At 40.8% G+C, this 14,767-nt stretch overlaps 1 protein-coding gene across 1 annotated transcript in view; it reads right to left on the bottom strand.

Annotated features, from left to right (window-relative positions):
* The window catches only part of LOC127091402 (uncharacterized), a 66,158-nt gene that overhangs the window by 39,789 nt on the left and 11,602 nt on the right, over window positions 1-14,767 (bottom strand). The window lies entirely within an intron of this gene.

The raw sequence follows: 14,767 nt of genomic DNA, 5'->3' as shown, positions 1-14,767 counted from the left end.
TGCAGATGCCATTCCTCTCCGGATCTCATTGATAACGATCCTGTTACACCCTCGTATGACTTCGACAATCCGATCTATCTTGCCGAAGAAGAAGACGAAGAAGATTGTGAACTGCCAGGGGAATTAGTCAGGTTGTTAAAACAAGAGGAGAAGGTGATTCAACCGCATGAAGAACAGATAGAGGTTGTAAATCTGGGTACCGACGAGGCTAAGAAGGAAGTGAAAATCGGGGCTGCTTTGGAGGAAAGTGTCAAGAGCAGAATGGTGGCATTGTTGAAAGAATATGTCGACATCTTTGCCTGGTCTTATCAAGATATGCCAGGGTTGGATACCGATATTGTTGTGCACAAGCTACCGTTGAGAACAGATTGTCCTCCAGTGAAGCAGAAGTTGCGCAGAACTCGACCTGATATGGCGATGAAGATTAAGGAAGAAGTGCAGAAGCAGTGGGATGCTGGTTTCCTTGCTGTCACTAATTATCCGCCATGGGTTGCGAACATTGTGCCAGTCCCGAAGAAGGATGGGAAGGTGAGAATGTGTGTGGACTACCGAGATCTGAATAGAGCTAGTCCGAAAGATGATTTTCCATTACCTCATATTGACGTGTTGGTAGATAATACAGCTCAATTCTCGGTGTTTTCCTTCATGGATGGCTTTTCTGGCTATAATCAAATCAAAATGTCGCCAGATGATATGGAGAAAACAACGTTCATTACACCGTGGGGTACCTTTTGTTACAAGGTGATGCCATTCGGTCTCAAGAACGCCGGTGCTACTTATCAGAGAGCTATGGTGACTTTGTTTCATGATATGATTCATCATGAAATTGAATGCTATGTTGATGACATGATAGCAAAGTCCCAGACAGAAGAGGGGCATTTGGTAGATTTGGCCAAGTTGTTTGACCGGTTGAGACAGTTCAGACTGAGGTTGAATCCGAATAAGTGCACGTTCGGAGTGCGGTCCGGTAAATTGCTGGGGTTCATTGTAAGTGAGAAAGGAATCGAGGTTGATCCTGCAAAAGTAAAAGCGATAAAAGAAATGCCTGAACCGAGAACAGAGAAGGAGGTTCGTGGTTTCTTAGGTAGATTGAACTACATTTCACGGTTCATATCTCACTTAACAGCCACGTGTGAACCGATATTCAAATTGTTGAGAAAAGATCAAACGGTCAGGTGGAATGATGATTGCCAAGCGGCATTTGAAAAGATAAAAGAGTATTTGCAGGAGCCTCCGATTTTGATGCCTCCTGTTGAGGGAAGACCGTTAATTCTGTACCTGACAGTCCTCGAGGGGTCTATGGGGTGTGTATTGGGGCAGCATGACGAGTCTGGTCGAAAAGAGCATGCCATATACTACCTTAGCAAAAAGTTTACCGACTGTGAAACAAGGTATTCACTGCTCGAGAAAACTTGCTGTGCTTTGGTCTGGGCTGCTCGCCGACTAAGGCAGTACATGTTGGTTCATACCACTTTGTTGATTTCCAAGATGGATCCGATCAAGTACATTTTTGAGAAGCCAGCATTGACCGGACGGGTTGCGAGGTGGCAAATGATTTTGACTGAATATGATATTCAGTACACCTCTCAGAAAGCAATTAAGGGGAGTGTATTGTCTGATTACCTCGCCCAGCAACCTATTGATGATTATCAACCGATGAAGTTTGAATTCCCTGATGAGGACATCATGTTTCTCAAATCGAAAGATTGCGAGGAACCAATCCCAGAGGAGGGGCCTGACCCTGAACCCGAATGGATTCTGATGTTTGATGGGGCCGTTAACGTGAATGGAAGCGGTGTTGGTGCTGTTTTGGTTACGCCGAAAGGATCCCATATTCCTTTTGCTGCCCGGCTAACATTTGAGTGTACCAACAACGTAGCTGAATATGAAGCTTGCATATTGGGTATTGAGGAGGCTATTGATTTGAGAATCAAGAACCTTGTGATATATGGAGATTCAGCTCTGGTGATAAATCAGGTTAACGGGAAATGGTATACGCATCAATCTCATTTGGCTCCGTATCGAGATTATACGAGGAGATTGTTGACGTTTTTCACCGAGGTGAAGTTGCATCATGTGCCTAGAGAGGAGAATCCTTTGGCAGATGCTTTGGCTACTCTGGCCGCCTTGATTAAGGTGCAGAAGTGGAATCAGTTCCCCCATGTTGAAGTGGGACGTCTGGATAGACCGGCTTATGTGTTTGCTGTTGATACGGCCTCTGATGATGAGAAACCGTGGTATTATGATATCAAGCGCTATCTAGAGACTCAAGAGTACCCTGAGGGAGCATCGAAGAAAGATAGAAAGACTCTGCGGAGGTTAGCCATGGTGTTCTACCTGAATAAGGATGGAGTTTTGTACAAGAGGAATTTTGATTGGGTCTTGCTCAGATGTGTTGATAATGCAGAAGCAAGCCAGTTGATGAAAGAGGTTCATGAGGGGTCGTTCGGTACCCATGCCAGTGGGAATGCAATGGTGAAGAAGCTGCTGAGAGCAGGTTATTATTGGATGACAATGGAGGCCCAATGTTTTAATTTCGTGCGGAAGTGTCATAAATGCCAGATTTATGCTGATAAGGTGCACGTGCCTCCAAATCCGTTGAGCTTAATGTCGTCTCCATGGCCGTTTGCTATGTGGGGCATTGATATGATTGGAAAGATAGAGCCTACGGCTTCGAACGGGCACCGGTTCATATTAGTGGCTATTGATTACTTCACCAAGTGGGTAGAAGCGGCCTCTTATACGAACGTGACGAAGCAGGTTGTAGCCAGATTTCTCAAGAGAGACATCATTTGCAGATATGGGGTTCCCGAGAGAATCATTACTGATAATGGTTCTAATTTGAATAATAAGATGATGGCAGAGCTGTGTCGGGAATTCAAGATTGAGCATCACAATTCTTCTCCCTATCGTCCGAAGATGAATGGGGCGGTTGAGGCAGCCAACAAGAATATAAAGAAGATTGTGCAGAAAATGGTGGTAACCTACAAAGATTGGCATGAGATGTTGCCGTTTGCATTGCATGGGTATCGAACGTCGGTACGCACATCTACTGGGGCAACTCCTTTCTCGTTGGTATATGGGATGGAGGCTGTACTACCTGTTGAGGTTCAGATTCCCTCTTTGAGAGTCCTGATGGACGTGAAGTTGCAAGAGGCTGAATGGGTAAGGACCCGGTATGAAGAGTTGAGCCTAATTGAAGAAAAGAGGCTAGCAGCCATTTGTCATGGGCAGTTATACCAGCAAAGGATGAAGCGTGCTTTTGACAAAAAGGTGCGACCTCGGGTGTATCACGTGGGTGATATGGTGCTGAAAAGGATCCTTCCTCCTCAAAACGATCGAAGGGGCAAATGGACACCGAATTATGAAGGTCCGTTAGTGGTCAAGAAGGTTTTCTCTGGTGGAGCCTTGTTGTTAACGACCATGGATGGTGAGGATTTTCCATCCCCTGTGAATGCGGACGCAGTTAAAAAATACTTCGTATAATTGACCCGCTGGACGAAAAGAACAAAATAGTCCAGGCAAAAATGGGCATCCCGGCGAACCAAAAACAGAAAAAAGGTTCGGGCAAAAGTTAGGGATATAAAATGAAAAAATTGTACACCCGGCAAGTCGAAGACCTGAAAAGGCGACTTGGGCAAAAAGGGGTATCCCGGTGGACTGAAAACCCGAAAGGGCGGTCCAGGCAAAAGAGGGATTGAAACGAACAACTGCGTCCTAGCATGATCGTTTGCGCTTTGGTTTAAAGCATCATGGATAATACCCGGTAGGGATCAGTCAGAATTGTCTTGTTCAGAAGGCAGAAAGCATGGAGAGTCTGAGGACATATGGGGTGTAACCGAGTTGGAACTTGATGAGATCACGGGTTTCACATTGCCATTAGGATAGATTTTCCCTTTTGAGCGCAATTACCTCTTTTCAGGAATTGCTTCCTTTTGTATTGCTCATTTGAGCCACACTTTTCCAATCAATAAAATGCATATTCAGTCAAATAATTTTGTTTTTGTTTTTCATTACCGCTTTGATTGCGAAAACGTCCAGATATTTTTGATAAAGAATCTTGCATTTTTAAAACATACAGGTTTCCTTCCAATGCATGTTTATAAGATTGAAGCTTGAAATCTTATTTGGAAGGTTGAGTGACCCAAATGTTGAAATCTTGACGCGCCTGGGGCACGGTTTTATCTAACGATCTGTTTTGCAGGAACTGTAGATACTTTTCACTCACTTGCAGGTTGTGATGTGGAAGCTTTGACAAGAGAAATCCCCAGAGAGTCTGGTCAGGGACGAGTGTATGAAAGATGACGAAGGCGTTGAGGCGTACGACGATCCTTGATGATAATCAAGAAGACTCTTCAAAATCGGAAGATTTGAAAGTTTGTAATTCCCCGCAGAGTTCGATCAGGGACGAGTGCACAAAGGAGGGCGACGAAGAGGCGACGAGAGACGTCCGACGACCTTTGGAATTAACCAAGAAGACTCTTCAAAGTCAGAAAATTGAAATTTCTGTATAATTCCCAGGAGTACGTTCTCGTCGAGCACGGAGCGGCTTGAAATACAAGATGATGGAGCAGAAAAGGTCCGGATGAGTCCGAGAATTCTTATTTCCCAGCTAAGTCCCTAAGCAGAATCCGGGGACTAGCTCCTCAGACGAGTCAGTATGGTTATACCCCGGCGGGTTTACAACGGTGTTTCCTCAGCGGTCAGGTCTGAAGGTTGTTTCTCCCCGAGTGGAGCGGGTCTTTTTCAAAGAAATATATCTCCAACAGTGTTCATCCTACCAGTGGATTGGACAAGTTCCCGTAGTGGACAAATTTCTGCATCCCCAGCTGAGCCGATTCTACCTATGGATTGCATGGGTAATCCCCAGCGGAGTAACAGTCGTTTCTCCTAGCATGGTCTGGATGGTCATCCCCGGTAGGTTGAAGATTGCCCATTTCCTCAGCGGGAGTATCGATGAGGGTTCCCAAAGCAGAGTTGGGGCGTGTATCCCCAGCAAGACAAAGAGATTGTGGTATCCCCACAGAGCGCGATGATGGTTCTTCTGCCCCAGCAGGTCCTCGAGAGGGTTGGGTGCAAAGGAGGTATTCCCCAGCAAGGGTGGCATTCTCCCAGCAGCAGTACTATTCCCCGGCAGGGTGGAAATCGGAGCAGTGACGAGAGCCTCAGCAGAGAGTCTCGTGTCCCCCAGAGGATTCCCCAGAGGGGGATATTTCTTTTTATGCATTCATCATGAAAAAATAGCATGGCATATTGCATAAAAAATGAATAATCGCGTAGCATTTCCATGTTTATGGAGCATTACGCAGAAAAATCAATCATGCATCATTGCAAGCATAAGCTAGTCCCAAACCGTGGTTACCGTTTGAGGGGTGGTTTTGCTGAAAGATAAAGGTGTTATTCTGAGGAGTCTAGCATCAGAACGTCAGATCAGCAATGTTCCCCAGTAGTGCGATATTGGAGGAAATGTTTCCGTCGGGCGGAGAGGGAAATAAAATCAGAGGACGTTACGCGATTAGCAGTTTTCCGGAGTTCAGACCGAGGCGGTATCCAGACCGAAGTGGCGTTCAGGCCCAGTTTCCGATTCTCAGATCGAAGAAGTTTCCGACGATCAGGTTGATGTACTTGTGGTATTCAGGCCAGTTTTCCGGAGTTCAGACCGAGGCGGTATCCAGACCGAAGTGGCGTTCAGGCCCAGTTTCCGATTCTCAGATCGAAGAAGTTTCCGACGATCAGGTTGATGTACTTGTGGTATTCAGGCCCAGTTTCCGATTCTCAGATCGAAGAAGTTTCCGACGATCAGGTTGATGTACTTGTGGTATTCAGGCCAGTTTTCCGGAGTTCAGACCGAGGCGGTATCCAGACCGAAGTGGCGATCAGGCCAATTTCCCGGAGTTCAGACCGAGGCGGTATCCAGACCGAAGTGGCGATCAGGCCGATGTCCTGGTGTTCAGACCGAAGGGGTTTTCAGACCAAGAATTATCAAAAGTTTCGGGGTTCAAGAAAATGAAAAAAGATAAAGAATATTTCGGGGTTCAAGAAAAGAATAAGAAGAAAGAATAATACTCCCGAGGGGATGTGCGGTGTTCAGACCGATTTTCTCCGTACCAGACGGATTTTTGTTCAAAGTTCGTTTCTTCGCCGATGCTGACAGGCGTTGTTAATTATTATCCCATCAGAGTGCAAATTGTTCGCCTGTTCTTGGTATTCAATCACTCTTCATCCTGATCATCCGAAAGCCGAGGCTATTTCGTATCGACAGGTTCACAGTGGATTGAATAGGGGCAGCTGTAACACCTCAAAATTTGCCCTCCTCTCTTGGGATTAGCATTAACATATTTGCATATCATTTTAGGACTTTAGGCATTTCATGTTGCATATCATGTGGTTACATTATGCAAGCTATCCTCCCAAGTCTTGATCAGGAGATGAGGAAGTCAGAAAATGCAAGCCTAGGGTTGTACTGATTGATCATGGCCATCTGAGGATTGGGCCGTGAATTAGGGTTTCATGATTCTCAAGGGTATTGGTCTTCATATTGATTGAATTGATACATCATCATCATGGTTGGATGTCATCAGAAGATTGAAGAAGATTCCTTGAGATTAGGGTTTTGACCACTGGTCAACCCTAATCAGTTGCATTGGGCCAATCAGGGCTGGATCAGGAGATGAGGTTTCTGAAGGAGATGAGGATCATTTTGTGATTATATGGTGATTATTGAGGCTAGGGTTTCACCCTTGAGCCATTTCAGTTGGAGATTGGGGTTCAAATTGATCTGTGCATTGCCTGATTCATCTGTCAGTTGAAAAGTCAACTGTGGTCAACTGTACATGATCTGGTGAATTTGGAGGTGGAAATGAGTTAGACACACTTCATTCATGTTGGAACAAGTGTTAAATGACATCTCAAAGCTTAAAATTGAAGAAAATCAGGTCAGGACAAACACTGCCAAAAATAGCAAGTGACTTGTAACTGAAGTTTCCAAAAATGGAAAGTTTTGACCTCAAAAACAGAAGTCCAAGGAAGCTTCAAATGAAAAATTGTTCAACATGACAGATGTAGATCTTGTTCTCACCTTTCCAAAAAGTCCAAGAACTTGAAAATCCAATGTACGGTTTGCAAGATATGGTTCAGTGAATTTCGGAAAAGACCCGTAATCAGGAGGCCATAACTACCACATGGATTGTCCAAATTGCAAGTTCTTTATATGCACAAACTCCATTTGATATGTACTTTCATGGTGCATAATTGGATTTTTCCAAAATTGCTCAATGCAAAAGGTCAAATTTCAACTGGACTGTTAAATGAACCAGGGGCAAAATCGTCCAACTTGTGAAATAATTGGAATTTTTGAGTGGGGATTTTTTCTACACCTCACAAATGGCATTTGAAATTTGTTGGAATATTCACAACTTGCCTAGGCCTTGTGGTTTGAGAATTGGGTTTGAAAATGAATTGGAAAAATGGACACTTAAGCCATCACATGGTGAAATTGGAAAGTATGAGGAATTTGAAAGTGAGACCAATGCAATCAGCTTCAAAATGATATTTGCAATTGGTTCAAGGTGTAAATTTGCTGCTAAGGTGTTTCTAACCATTTCAAGAGCAAAAGGCCAATGCATCACATAAGCATATTTGTTACTAATCCATTTTTGCTTAATTAAAATTAAACTTGGATTAAGTACTACATATATATACTTAAATCCATAACAGAATCAAGGGTAATCATTTTTTGTTCTTCACAATCTCAATTTCCATCTAACAGAAAAAGGCAAAAAAATCCAAAAATGCACATAAGCATATTTGTTAATCATCCATTTTTTTGTTAATTTCAATTAAACTTGGATTAGTGTTTCCATATATAAACTAAAACTCTAACAGAATTGAGGCTAATCACATTTTCTCTGCAATCACAAATCACAATTCAACAGAAAATCTCAGAAAATTCTCTCATTTTTCTCTCACTTTTTCACATTTGGCATATTCACTTTTTTGATTTCTCACCAAGAATCCATCAAGATTCTTTGATTCCTGGTGCGATTTTTCTGTTAGATCACAATTTGCAGGTACCATTTTCGCTTCTGTTGAAGGAGATCGAAACAAAGCCTTGGCTGATTCTTGCTGTGAAAAAACCTGCGTCGTCAAATTGCAGTTCAAGAAATCGCTTGATGCAACTATGCTGGAGCTGGATTAGCATCTTCATTAACCTTCTGAACCGACATCTTGCTTCTGTTTCGCGATTTGAAGCTCGATCGCACGGTTCCGCCATCACTGCTCATCAAGAAAAGGTCGGAAATCGAAACTAATAATCGGTCAAATTGTGATAGGGATTGTGTAGAGTAGAGCTTGTAGATAATGTATCCATTTGTGGTTTGTGTTTTCGTTGCGAATTGAGTGCGTAATCTACAATTGAAGTTTCGAAGCATTTTTTCATTTCCGTCGATTTGCACTGTGTACGAATTGATAGCAGAAATTGTTTGCATATTTGTGTTCCTGATAAAAAACCGCTTCGATCGGTATGGATATTGTGAATTTCTGTTAAGATTTGGCCAAAACCGAATTCGCCGGCGATGAACACACCGGCTGCGCGAAGAAGAAGAGAATTTTCTGGATTGGCTTTCTGTTTGATCCTTCAGCATGCATTTCCGTTTTCAAATTTGTGTTTTCGCCGGTCTCGTCCACTAGAATGCTGCCACATCATTAAAACGACACACTTCGTTTTGGCTTGGCATTATGTAATAACGTTGCTGCTAATTGATCTACTGTACCACTAATTAATTAATCCACATACAAATTAAATAAATTTCAATAAATCTAACAAACTTACAAAATCCATATAATGCTCAAAATTAATCCGAAAAATACCATATTTTTTTTTGTTAATCATAATTTTTTCCCTATTATTTTATAAAAATCAAAAAGGAAATGTTGCTTGGAAAAAATGTAAATTGACCTAGAGATATTCTAATGTATACATATTTCCATATGTTTTATCATTTTAATTATAGAAACTACATGCTATATCCAAAATAATTGAAAATTGAGACACTTGTTCTAGACATCCTTCTGGATTTTTTGACATAGATTTCATAATTTTTTTAGCCTATGGTTAGTTATGTATGAATTATTGAAATTGGATATGTACATATGTGACATAGTTTGGTATGCTGAATTCACCAAATTGATTACCATGCTTCCCATTGGCCAATGGCCCTAATTTTTTGCGTGAAGTTTGTTTAACATGTTAGCTATCACTGATAATTTTTGTGGATTTTTGCAATCCATTTTCGATTTGATTCATATTTTTTCTTGCTGCCTAGCATGTTAGAGTTCCATAGGTATAACCTTTAGCATTTATGTTGCCATATCCTCATAATTAATCCAATGGACATGAAAATTTATAGCATAATTCCTGACACATTAATGTAGCTTTTGGCTTTGGTCCTACTGATTTATGATGCACCATTGCTGTTTACCATTAGATTGAAGTTGGTGTATAAATTTTGACTTCATTTGATGTAGTTTTTGCATGCTGTACCATGTTTAATTAATTCCTATTGATCTATTAGGCCAAATGACTTGAAATTTAATAGGTGACTTGTTGAATGCCTTCTGGTTAGGATAGAATTTTTGTGGATTTTTTTGGATCCTTTTTGACATGTGGTTGGATATGATCTTGCTGGTTGTTTGTATGAGACTCAACATTGCTTCATTTGCCTTCTAGGTTGCATAATTTAAAATAGGAACATAGTTTGAATATGGGACCAATTGGGATCCCTTTGTATTTGATATTACTTGGTTTTCATCATGAATTGGCTGCTGTTTTAGGATTTTTCCATCTTTTTGACCCTAGGCTAGTCCTAGTGGTCATAGTACTTACCTTGGAGTGTGATTGTACCTTTTCAGGTTAAAGATAATGATTAAGGAGATTTGCTCCACATTATGGATTGTGTTACTTGACACATATGACTAATGTATTTGTTTTGTAGGATGTTGGTGCATGTGAGCCTTGTGCTATGCATCTCATTATGAGTATAATTGTACTTGGTTAATTGATCATTATATTGTTGTCTGTTTGTGAAAGTAGATGCTGATTCTGTTTGACTTTTGTACAGGTACCTTTAGTTGCTCAATTCCTTGCGAACTTTTGCTTTGCGTTGCTTAAGCAACTTGCATTGAGGTAGGTCTTCTTGACTTCATGTAGTCTGGAGACCCGGCTGCTACCGGGCCGGGCAAATAAATGTCTGAAGTCCTCCTTAAGAGGCAATGCTTGTGTATGTTTATTTTTAAGCCAAGCAGGAAAAGCCCTTCGAGTAAGGCAATTGGTGGAAGGTAGGGACAAGCAACCTGTCCCCCACTATTCAGTGAGTCTTCTCCTTGCTCCCATTACATGGTTGTAGCATTGAGATCAAAAGCCCAAGATCTGTTGAGTCAGAGTCATCGAGTATAGAAGGGTTCCCCTATTCTGGACCCATGCTCATTTGTCAGCTCTCCCTGGTTAGGGATAAGAGCCGTGAGGTCTGATCCTCACTTCATCCTTTCATCTGCTTCACCTTAGCCTCGTAATGGCAAGGTTAAGAGCAAAACCAGCCTGTACAGACGACTCGCTTCGGCGGTCAAACCTGATTGATTGAGCCCCTTGTTTGGCTATAGTGCGTGTTATGTGGATATCTGATTGACATGCTTGTTTGGGATACCTGTTCTCATTTGATGATATATGATTGTATGCTTGTGTGCTAGCTTCTTTCCTGGTTAGGTTAGTTTGCTTATGCAAGTAGGATAGAAAACCGAACTTAGGGTTAACGATGCATGACAACATTAGGCTCGAGTCTCAGCTCCCTAGTTGTGTATCTTTCCCCGGTTTCTGGTTAGCAATTCAGTCCCTTTCAGGGGAACTACATCGCCCTGATCCTCGTGCCAGACGAGGTATGTAGGCAGGTGGTCGTGCGAGACCACTCCGGGCAACCTGTATTTATTTTGTGTGTTTACTTGTTATCTGACTGTATGTTTGGGTTCGGATGCTGACGTAAGCCCAGTGATTGGCTGTCGGGCTCCACGTTTGCCCTTTTGAGTGTGTTTTGGTTCGGATGCCGACGTAATTCCATCCAGTGGTTGTCGGGCTCCATGTTTGCCACCCCCTTTGTATGATTGTTTTGTGTTGTTTGGCGTGCGTAAGCCGAACTACAGTGGCTCTGATTCTTGTTCCAGACAAGATATGTAGGCATAAGGTGCGATGCCTTATCGAGCCGTTCCTCCTAACTTCACCTGCGTTCCCTGTGTATGTGTGTGATGTATGTTTATAGCAACCTTATCTTTCTAGAACGTGGATCCCTAGGAGTACCTAGGACGTGAGGGGTGCTAATACCTTCCCCTCGCGTAACCGACTCCCGAACCTTTTCTCTCTGGTCGCGAGACCATGTCTTTCCAGGTTTCTCTGAGCGTTTCCTTTCCCTATCTTGGGATAAATAACGTTTAGTGGCGGCTCTGTGTGTGTTTTATTTTTGAGTCTCGCCGGTTGATTTTTCGCAGGATGCGACACAAGGAAACACACAAACCCTAAAATCGGAGGTTATGATGGACTCTCTTTAGGGAAAGTATAAGAACTTCCCCAGCAGAGTTGCCAGCTATCACGAATGGAAAAATGACAAAGTCACCACCATCGTTTATTCGTTCCTAAGGAATAGGAAAATAATGGTAAAACCTAATGACTAATGGTGAGAGACTAGGTTCGGGAGTCGGTTAAGTAAGGGGAAAGTGTTAGGCACCCCTTACCTCCATTGTATTCAATGAGATCCTCCTACAATTCTAGGGCAAGTGTATGTTTCTAAGGTGTTTGCTTGATTACTAATTAACTATTAATCATTTATTATATTTACCAAAGCATTTCATTAGAATTAACGGGGAGGCCCAAAAAGGTTTTTTATAATTGTACTCGCTAGAGTTTATAACTTTATGCCTACGTACCTTCGCATTAGGCGAAGGATCAAAGTACCGTAGTTCTTCTTCAAAATGTTGGTTGGTTGGTTTTTATCCCTTCAAAGTTCTCAAGGATGGGGAGAGGGGAAATGATTTTAGAAAGTGCCTCAATAAACTAGGGTAGATGTCTTACGATTTGAAGTGAGTTTGAATTGATTTTATCCCTTTATCCCTTGCAAAAAAAATTGTTTTAATTTATTTAAGAAAATAAATTAGGAGTCATACTTATGTATTAGATATAACCCCTTTATCTCAGTTTTAATCCTGATTTAACCTTTGAAAATCCCTCAGTTTTATCCCAAATTGTATCTCATATCCTTATCCCGTTAATTTGAACATGTAGTTTAATTTAATTATGAAAAATAAATTAAATAAGATGTAATTAGATATATCCCTTATCTCTATTTTATCCTATTTTTATCCCTTAAAATCCTAGGAATTATCCCTAATTATATCCCACGATTCCTGATTTAATTAACCCTAATAATGATATAACCCTAATTAATTAAAATATTACTATTATAATTAATTAATCAAAATAAATTATCATGAATAAATAAATGACAAAAAAAAACTAATTTTTATTTTAATTTAATTAACCCTATATATTAAATAGATAAATTTTAATTAATAATTAATTAAGTAATTAATTAACTAAAAAGAAATTAAAACAAGGGGGTGTCTTTTATATTGGATTAGCAATTGGGCCATTGTTGGGGGTGTGAACAATAATGGAGGAGAGACCCAAATCTGTAAGAAGCCCAATAGGGCGTATGGTGCACTCAGGAGAGTTCAGGGTTGACTCTCTACTGACGGTTTTAGATGCGCTGACCACTTGGTCAACAAAATGGGCCTATGGCCTTTGGATGTAAAGGCAACCAAATGGAAGGGCAGGATCTTAGGTCAACTCAAAGAGCACTGTATACTTAGCCTCATCAGATGAGTCAAGGTCAACTCATCTGATGGCTCTGGATGGGGACGTGTGTGGGGGAACGGTAGATCCAGGGGCGAGGTTTAAGAACCTAGTCCCTTCAGAAATGGTTCACTTTCATTTCTTCTTTCTCTCTCTAAACTTCTCTCTCTCGTAGCCTCTCTCTTCTCTCTTCCCTTTGCTTTCTCGACCACCCTTTCTTCCATCCTAAACATTCCCGGAACCACCACCTTCAACCTTGTTTTTCATGTTCAACATGAAGATGAAGAACATCCACCCCAGAAACCGACCATCACTGTCTCCCTTCTCAGAACTATCGTAACCTCTAGAACTCTGGTTGAAGTTCAACCGGGATCTTCAACTGGTGTTCATCCGGATGATGAAGACCTACCCAGAACCCTTCAAACCTAAGAACCCTACCCCTAAACCCAAGAACCCTAATACAAACCCTACCCAGAAATTTATGAACCCTACCCTAACCCAAGAACCATAGGGTTCCCTTGACGAACCCTAGCCCTTTACCCTAAGAACCCTAACTAGGTTCAGATAAACCCTAACAACCTCTTAATAACCATAACCCGAAGAAGATGAGTCTTCATCTTCTTCCTCCAACCCTGACCTGAACATAACTCAGATTGGCTCTGAATCTACCCAGAAACACATCAAACATTTCCCAAACCCTAAATCACAACCCTCTGATCCTTATTCAACCATCAAAACTATAATTCAAGCATCGAAATACAAAAATGAGGACCAACTTTGGGAGATGAGGTCTTCTCCGGTAACAGGTAAAAATCTCACTTCTTTTTTGAATTCCTCTCCTCGATCCCTATCTATTTCTCCTTCCGACTCCTTGTTTCTTTTGACCGTTTTTACGAGGTTTGAATGGAGCTTAGCTCAGAGAGTTAGGGTTTCACTAAAAAACCCTAAGTACTAATCTGAAAGCTTTGGTGGTGTTTGAGGAATACAACAGCGGGCAATGAAGTTTTTATCTAGGGTTCTCTCCCCCATCTTTATTTTAATATTAGGTTGATATAGATTAATCTTAATTTTTATGTTTTATTTAGATTTGTAGTTTTAGGAAGTTATTAATTTGATTGATTCAGCTTAATTGTAATTTTGATTAGGTTTTGATATTGTCTGAAAATAGAATTAGGGTTTTGAAATGTAACAAATTAGTGTGATGTATTTAGTCTGATTTCCATTGTAATCAGTAATTCAAATGTATTTGTATTCAGCAATAGAAAGTTTTGATTGATTTTGTATTTTGATGCCTTTATCCGTTTTTGCCTCTTCACTGTGCAGACTTAGGGCTTCAGATTGGGGAAGAAATGGGTGAACTCGGGCTTTGGGTTTTGTCCCGGATTTGGATGGACATGGGTCCTACCTGACCCAGTTATAATTTGAGCCATCCACTTGACCAAATTGATGTGGGTGCCGGATTGGGCCATACCTAATTCCAAATTGAAGCAAGAGCCCAATAAAAACAAAAAAAAAATAATTAAATAGGAAGTTAACCCTAAAACAAATCAATTAAACGTATGACTTAATTCATATCTAATAATAAACTAACTAATTTATTAATCTAATCAATTAAAAATCTAAATAAGTTAATAACCTAAATTAATCGCCATTTTATTGATCTAATCATAAATTAGTATCCAACTTAACCTTGCTAATACCAAATTAATCCAAGAAATTTGAACAAGAGAAACTTAAACTAATAATCTCGATATTTTATTAATAAAATTTGAATAATTTTACTAATGTTAATCAAAGCCCAATCAACCCTAATACCATCCCTAAAAAAATTAAAAACCTAATTAATACTAAACAAAAATTAAGAAACCAAATAAC

Source organism: Lathyrus oleraceus, chromosome 6, assembly GCF_024323335.1.
Source record: "Lathyrus oleraceus cultivar Zhongwan6 chromosome 6, CAAS_Psat_ZW6_1.0, whole genome shotgun sequence".
NCBI classification, from domain to species: domain Eukaryota; kingdom Viridiplantae; phylum Streptophyta; class Magnoliopsida; order Fabales; family Fabaceae; genus Lathyrus; species Lathyrus oleraceus.
This window is presented reverse-complemented; position numbering and strand designations above follow the sequence as displayed.